The following is a 7556-nucleotide window of genomic DNA, read 5'->3' as shown; positions in this document are numbered from 1 at the left end:
TATTTGCAACAGAGGGACTGACTTTTAATTTTATTTGATTTAAGTTAATTTCATATTTTCAGCTGATTAGCTAGGATTTTATTATCTAATGGCCATTGCTGAGGGCCACCATAAAATTTATCAAATAACAGCTGTGACGGAAAGGAGACATGTCTTGTTCTGAGTTTTATTTATTATTTTAAAAACTTTGATATTGTTTAATAGGGAGAAGTACACAGTAACCACTTTTATAAAAAATCTCAGGCAAACAGAGAAATCAAACCTTCTTGCATCTTTTTTTGCCATATAAAAATCTGATTTCGCTGCAGAGGGGTCTTGTCTATTCCAGCATTAGTGTCCCAGTTAACTTGGTTGTTTTTTCCTCCAGGTCCAAAATGATCTCTTCTTGGGTCAGTGGCTGATAAAATACTCTCTGCCAAGTGAAGAGAACCATATTTTTTAAAGGCCCATCAATAGTCTTGTGAGTGTGGTGGTATGTTTTGAACCCAGCCAGTGGAATGAAACACATCATCATTTAATGGTGATGTTGACTATAGACCATTTAGGGTTTTCCTTTCTGCTGATGGGTCATAATGGGGTTGGTTTCTTCCTCAAACTGTGTGTGGTCTGGGTAGGCTTCCTTCACAATGTTCACAAGTCCCACAATGCCTGGCTCTCTTTTCAGTTTCTATGACAGAAGGTCTCCTCTTCCAGCTTCATGGCTCTAAGAAAGTTCTGGGCCTGGTAGTTTCCAACAGCATCCCAGCATGCTGTCTGATTGCGCTGTTCTTTGAGATCCTGGATGCCAAACACGACAACTATGTCTTTCTCTAGTCTGTTCTTTGGTTGTAATTTCCTTAGCCTGTGGCTGCTTAGATTCTTTCTACAATTACAAGCTGACACATTCTCAGGGCTGTAGTTTTCTGTTTTAGCTGATGCACCATCTGCATTCTTAGTTTTGACACGTTTTCCTGATGATCCCTTCTTGTCTGGCCCACAAATCCTTGCCAGCCTCTTCTGGGGTATTGGCATGGCCTCCCTGATTCTAAGACTCTCCTGTTCTTTTCTGGATATCGCTTTCATAAATTATTATAGGCCAAGATGTTTGTTTTGGGCGGCTTCTCCTCCTCTCACTCTGAGCTTTAACTGAAACACTTTCTAGAATTTCAGGGAGTTCTGCAATCCTAGTAAGTAAAGAGTTGCCTGGCTACCCAAAGGTGTTTTCCATCCACCAGCAGTGCTGTGGGAGAAAGATGTGTAGATTCCCTCCTTGCAGGTTACATGCTTTGAGAGGCTGTAAATGTCAAGGTTTTCTTACTCAATGACAACATGTTGAGTTGAGTTCCAGCATCTCACTGTAAGTGTGATATTTACAGTTGGTTTCTAATACTTTATCAAAGAAATAACCCTTTTCTAATGGGCTAAATCAAGAATAATTCTATGACTTTCCAGTATAGAGTCTAGAAAGTTATCTTCTTCAGTAAAGAGAAATCTGCCCACATCTAAAGGAAGCATTGATTTGAATACTCAAGGAAGAGGTGTGAGGTTGTGGCAACTCTTCTAATCATACTCACCCGCATGAGGATGACAAGCACAGAGCTAAACAACCTTCATACACTAAGTGGGCTAACATGAGCCTGGGTCCTGGGTTTCATTCTTGGCTGGCTGATGCAGTTCTGAGACTGTATGCTTCTGAAATTGTTATGAAAATAAACACAGAATGTTTTTACAGCTTAAACCACCATTCATAGTGTTTGTTATTTTCCACCAGCAGCAGTCTTTATATATCAAGTTAAGAAACCTTTTCCTACTCTTAGCTGTTTAAAAATCAGGAATGGGTATTATAATTAATCAAATAGCTTTTCAGAAAGAACTTTCAAGTAATGGTGAGTACTTTAAAGGTTGTTGTTGTTGTTGTTATGTGCCATCGAGTGACGTGCAACTCATAGTGACCCTATGTACAACAGCTTTGAACCCTGCTCTATCCTTAGCCAGTCTCACTGTCTTTGACACACCTACCGCATTATCCTAGTCACTGAGTCAATCCATCTCATTCAGGGTCTTCCTCTACTCTCATTGCAACATGCCCAAAGTATGTCAGATGGAGCTTCAAAATCCTTGTTTCCAAGAAACAGCCTGGTTTCACCCTCTCCAAGAAGAACCTATTTGTCCTCTTAGAAGTCCATGGTATATTCAATACTCTTTTCTAGCACTGCAACTCAAAGGCATCAATTCTTTGTCATCCTTAGTCACTGTCCAGCTCTCTGATGAATAGCAAGTAATTGTGAAGAGCATGGCCTGAATCAGGCACATCTTAGTATGTGTTTAATGAGTAGTGTTCCAAGTGTTGCATATATTACTTAATTCCATCTTTACTATACTAAGAGGTAGACATTATTATTATTCCTACTTTACAGATGAAGAAAACGAGACAAAGAGTAAATTATCCAAGGTACCTCAGCTACTGATAAAGCCAAAATTTGAACCTATCCAGTTTGTTGTTGTGTTGTTATGTGCCATCGAGTCACTTGAAACTCATAATGAGCCTTTATACAAGACCCCTAAACCCTGTTCCAGCCTGTGCCAACCTTATTGTCTTTGGCACACCTATCCCCATTACCTCAGTTACTGAATCAATCCATCTCCTTGAGAGTCTTCCTCTCTTGCTCTGTTCCTCCACCCTCCCAAACATGATGCTCCTCTCCCAGGACTGGTCCCTCCTTGTTAACGTGTTCAAAGTATGTCAGATGAAGCTTCAGAATCCTTGCCTCTAAGGAGCGGTCTGTTTACACCCTCTCTAGGATGAACCTGTTTGTTCTCCTGGCAGTCCATGGTATATCCAACACTCTTCTCCAGCACCACAGCTCAAAGGCATCAATTATCTTTCTATCATCCCTAGTCATTGTCCAGCTCTCTGATCCATAGCAAGCAATTGCGAAGACTATGGCCTGGATCAGGTGCATCTTAATCTCCAGACTGACACTGCTGCTCTTCAGTACTCTGGAGAGGTTCCTGACAGATGACTTTCCGAGTGCAATTCATCTCTTGGTACCAGGTGGCTGGTGGTACCAAGAATATTGATTGTGGAACCAAACAAAGTAAACCTGTTAACAATCTCAATCTCTTCATCATCCATAATGATCTACCAATTGGCCCAGTGGTGAGAATCTTTGTTTTCTTGATGTTGAGCTTCAATCCATATTGAAGGCTGCTGTCCTTGACCCTCTGCAGCAAGTGCTTCAGGTCCTCCTCAGTTTCAGCAAGCAGGCTTGTGTCATCTGCATAACACAGATTGTTGATGAATCTTCTCTAACATTCCCACTAGTTTTAGAAAATTGTACATGGGTAAAACTTTATTTATCCATTTCTGTTTTAATGTCATTGTTATTTGAACAAATTAATGATAAATGACTATAGCCTAAGGATTTTTATTCTATGTCCACAATTTACTGTGAAGAGAGAATACCAATAAAATGTAAATAATCAAGTTTTAATGTAAATCTTAGCAGCACTTGCTCAATTAGGTTAAGTTTGATTTCACAAATTTATACTTCAGACTTTTCTCCACTCCACCCCCCCCCCGCCAGGACTCAAAAGAACAATATCCCTTTCTTACCTTGTTAGAGCTAGAATCATAATGGATGAATTAAGGTTGTTTTGCCCATTTCTTTGATGTGTCTCAACTTGGACCACATTTTCTTCTTTGTCCTCCCCTGCATCTTTGATCTAGGACAGTGATGCTTTTGTTCTCTGTCTTCCCAGAAAGTAGCATTTAAACAAACAAAAATGAGACAAGAACTTACGACTCCCACCTTCTCTGGGGGTTTTAGGTCTCATTTTATTTGTCATATCTAGACTGGGTATGACTCACTTACAGTCTTATTGGCACTCCAGGAATGATAAATGGGGATTCCAGAGGCCCTGGACAAAAGCAGTTATAAAGATAAAAACAAACTTAGAGTTTAACGGGGATTTTCATATTTCCAAAAGTTGGCACTAGGAAATTATTTTGATAATCTCCCAAGGTAGCGTTTCTATTTTTCCACTCTCATGTTCTTTGTGTATTCATTAGCTATCTGGCAATGCCTTTGGAAAGATAACAAATCCAAAATCACTCAGCGGGAGTTGGTACAAAAGAAAATATTAGTGGCATGACTATACTCTAGTTCTCGTGGGCTAATTCAGTTTGTCACAAAATCAATTCAACAGCAATGGCTTTACTTTAGTTGAAGGAAAGTACAAAGAGCCCTAATGGTAAGAGAGTCAAAGGCTAGACTGCTAACAAAAAGGTGGGTAGTTGAATCCACAAATTGTTGTATGAAAAAAGGATGTGGCTGTATGCTTTCACGAAAAATACAGCCGTGGCAACTATGCAATAGCTCTACCATGTCCTACAGGGTTGTTAAGAGTCAGAATTGACTTAATGGCAAAAGATTTTTTTTGTTGTTGTTGTTGTTTAAAGAAGGTATAGACAAGTTGTATTGTGGAAATCTGCTGACAGGAGTTTCTCCATTGTGCTGAGGAGCAGTGATGTCCATTTAAGGACTAAAGTATACCTGATTCAAGCTGTAGTCTTGTCAATTACTTCCTATACATTTGAAGGTTGAAAAAGAAAAATAAATGACAATGTATTTTATGTAATTGATATAAAATGAATAAAAATGATACAAGAAGAATTGAGGTCTTTGAACTGTGGTGTTGGAGAAACATATTGAATATCCTGTAATCTGCCAAAAGAACAAGCAAAGAATATGTCTTCAAAGTGTAGCCTGGATGTTCCTTAGAGGCAAGGATGATGAAACTTTGTCCTACATACTTTGGGTATTATTGTTAGGATGGGCCAGCCTTTGGAAAAGGACATCATGCATGAATAAATTTCAGGTCAGTGAAAGAGAGAAAGATTCTCAACGAGATGAACTGACACAGTGACTGTAGCAATGGGCTGGAATATATCAGGGATTCTGAGGGTCACACAGGACAGGAAAGGGTTCAGATTCATTGTTCATAGGGTTGCTATGAGTCATAGTCCATTTGAAAGCACGTAACAACAACAACAATGGTGTTCTTGTGTACACAACTATAGCATATTTAGCACAAAACCCATCATCTTTATCATAACTATTATACTGTTATTATGATAATATTTGTCATTGTATGAGGTTTTTGTGCATATGGCATTTATTATAATTCATTCTTTAGTGATTCAGTTTAATTAAAATCATTGCTAGAGATGTGATTGAACTATAATCTGTAATCAATACCATAATCTCAATTTCTATAACTATTCCTCATTTAATTGACAAACTAACAAATGTCTTTCATATAGTAAAAACCCCATACATGTAAGAGATTGTTGATGCTGTTAAGCGCCATCAAGTCAACTACGATTCATAGCTCCCTTATGAATAGCCATTCTGAAACCTGCCCTATCCTGTGCCACCTTTATCACCTCTGAGACACTAGAACCCATTGCTGAAGTCACAGTGTCAATCCATCTCATTGGGAATCTTCCTCTCTTTCGCTGACACTCCATCTTTCCAAGCATGATGTCCCTTTCTAAAGGTAGCCTTGTTTATCTGAATTTTCAAATTACGAAAGATGAAGCTTGATCATCCTTGCCACTAATGAGCACTCTGGCTGCACCCTTTCCAGGACGTACCCTTTTGGGTACTTTTGGCAGTTGATGGGATGGATATTCAGTACTCTTCTTGAGCACCACAATTCAAAGGAATCAGTTCTTCTTATGTCATCCTTATTCATTGTCTAGCTCTGTGATGCATAGCAGGTGACTGAGAAGAACATGACCTAAAGCAAGTAGATCTTCATCTTCAAACTGACATCATGGCTCTTCAGTATTTTTGAGAGAACACTTGCCTAATGCAGTACATCTCCTGATTTTCTGACTGCTGGTACCTGTTTCTTTGTTGATCCAAGCAAGATGAAATCATTGACAGCTTCAATCTTTTCTCCATCTATAATAATGTTGACTGTTAGGCCTGTGGTGAGAATCCTTGTCTTCCTGATGATGATATGTAGGATTATGATATAATATTTATCATGTAAATGTGTGACTTAGTTCAGTTATGCTACAGGTCAATTCAGACTTGACAGTAATGAGTTTAATAATCTGATACTAGATTAGACTAGATAGGGCAAAACATAAAGATGTTGGTAGCTGAAGGATTTATGACAATCACAGGGGCAGGGGTATACATAGTGTTCCCAGTAGTAGAAGAAAACAGAAAGAATAATATGGACCATAAAAAAAGAACAACAAAAAACCCAAAACATTGGCGTACAGTGAGAAGAAACTGAATAAAGTCAAGGAGACATAGATTTGAAAGGCAAGCTGAACTCTATACTTTGAGGTAGAAGTCAGTGGGATCAAGAAAAGAATAAAGTAAAAAGAGAGAAGTTGGTAAAGGGAAATATTTTAGGAATTCAGATAAAGAATTTGAGTTGTTCTAGGGGAGAGTTCATTTGGAAAAGCAGATCAAATGACACTTCCTTCAATTTCATTCCTAAAGAAGCATAAATAAAAACAAAAAAACCAACCAAGCAAATAAACCCACTGCCATGATTGCTGCTGTTTAGTTGCGTTTGAGTTGACTCTACCTTATAGTGATCCCATGAAGTTTGCCCTACCCTGCACTGTCTCACGATCTTTGTCATGCTCAAGCCCACTGCAGTCAATCTATCTTAGTGATGGTCTTTGTCTCTTTCAGTGACCCTTTATCTTTATCAGCACGTCTCTCCAAGGAGTGGTTTTCTCCTGAAAATACACGCAAAACGAGTGAGACAAAGTTTTACCATCCTTTCCTGTAACGAAGGCTTTAGTAGAATTCTTTCAAGACCAATTTGTTTGTTCTTTTGACAGTTCCTTGGAAACTTAGTATTCTGTGTTAACACTCATACTCAAAGTCATCAATTCTTCTGTTATCTTTATTTATTGTCCAACTTTCAGATGTGTAGAAATTAACTGAAAAATACTAGTCAGGTGCACTTCAATCTTTAAACTGGCATTTTTGTTTATTAGTACTTTGGAGAGATCCTTGATGGTAGGTAGATTACCTGATGCAACGTGTCTTTTGCTTTTTTGCCTGCTACTATGTGTTGACTGTGGATCAAGTAAACTGAACTCTGACAATGTCAATCTCATCTTTGTCTGCAATCCTGCTGCCTATTGGTCAACTGCTGTTGAGTCAATGACAACTCAGAGCGGCCCTCCACTGAATTTCCCAGGCTCTACATCTTTACAGCAAGAGATGTAGGATCCAATGTAGTTGTTGTTGTTATGTGCCATGAGTTGTTTACGACTCACAGCGACACTATGTACAAGAGCCCTAAATGCCATTCTATCCTGTGCCAATCTTGCTGTCTCAAACACATTCATTCTCACCACTCCAATCACAGAATCGCTCCATCTCATCGAGGCTCTTCCTCTCCTGTGCCGTTCCTCCACTCTCCCAAACATGTTGTCCCTCTCCAAGGACCAGTCACTCCCCAAGGACCAGTCCCTCCTTGCAACATGCCTAAAGTATGTCAGACGAAGCTTCAGAATCCTTGGCTCCAGGGAA

The 7556-nt window shown here is 39.1% G+C and overlaps 1 pseudogene; it reads right to left on the bottom strand.

Annotated features, from left to right (window-relative positions):
- Positions 1-319: 319 nt before the first annotated feature.
- Positions 320-1011, bottom strand: LOC102857319 (annotated as a pseudogene).
- Between the last annotated feature and the right edge of the window lie 6545 nt (positions 1012-7556).

The sequence above is a fragment of the Elephantulus edwardii genome, unplaced genomic scaffold, assembly GCF_000299155.1.
Source record: "Elephantulus edwardii isolate Elephantulus edwardi_28Jun2011 unplaced genomic scaffold, EleEdw1.0 scaffold00157, whole genome shotgun sequence".
Classification (NCBI taxonomy): domain Eukaryota; kingdom Metazoa; phylum Chordata; class Mammalia; order Macroscelidea; family Macroscelididae; genus Elephantulus; species Elephantulus edwardii.
This window is presented reverse-complemented; position numbering and strand designations above follow the sequence as displayed.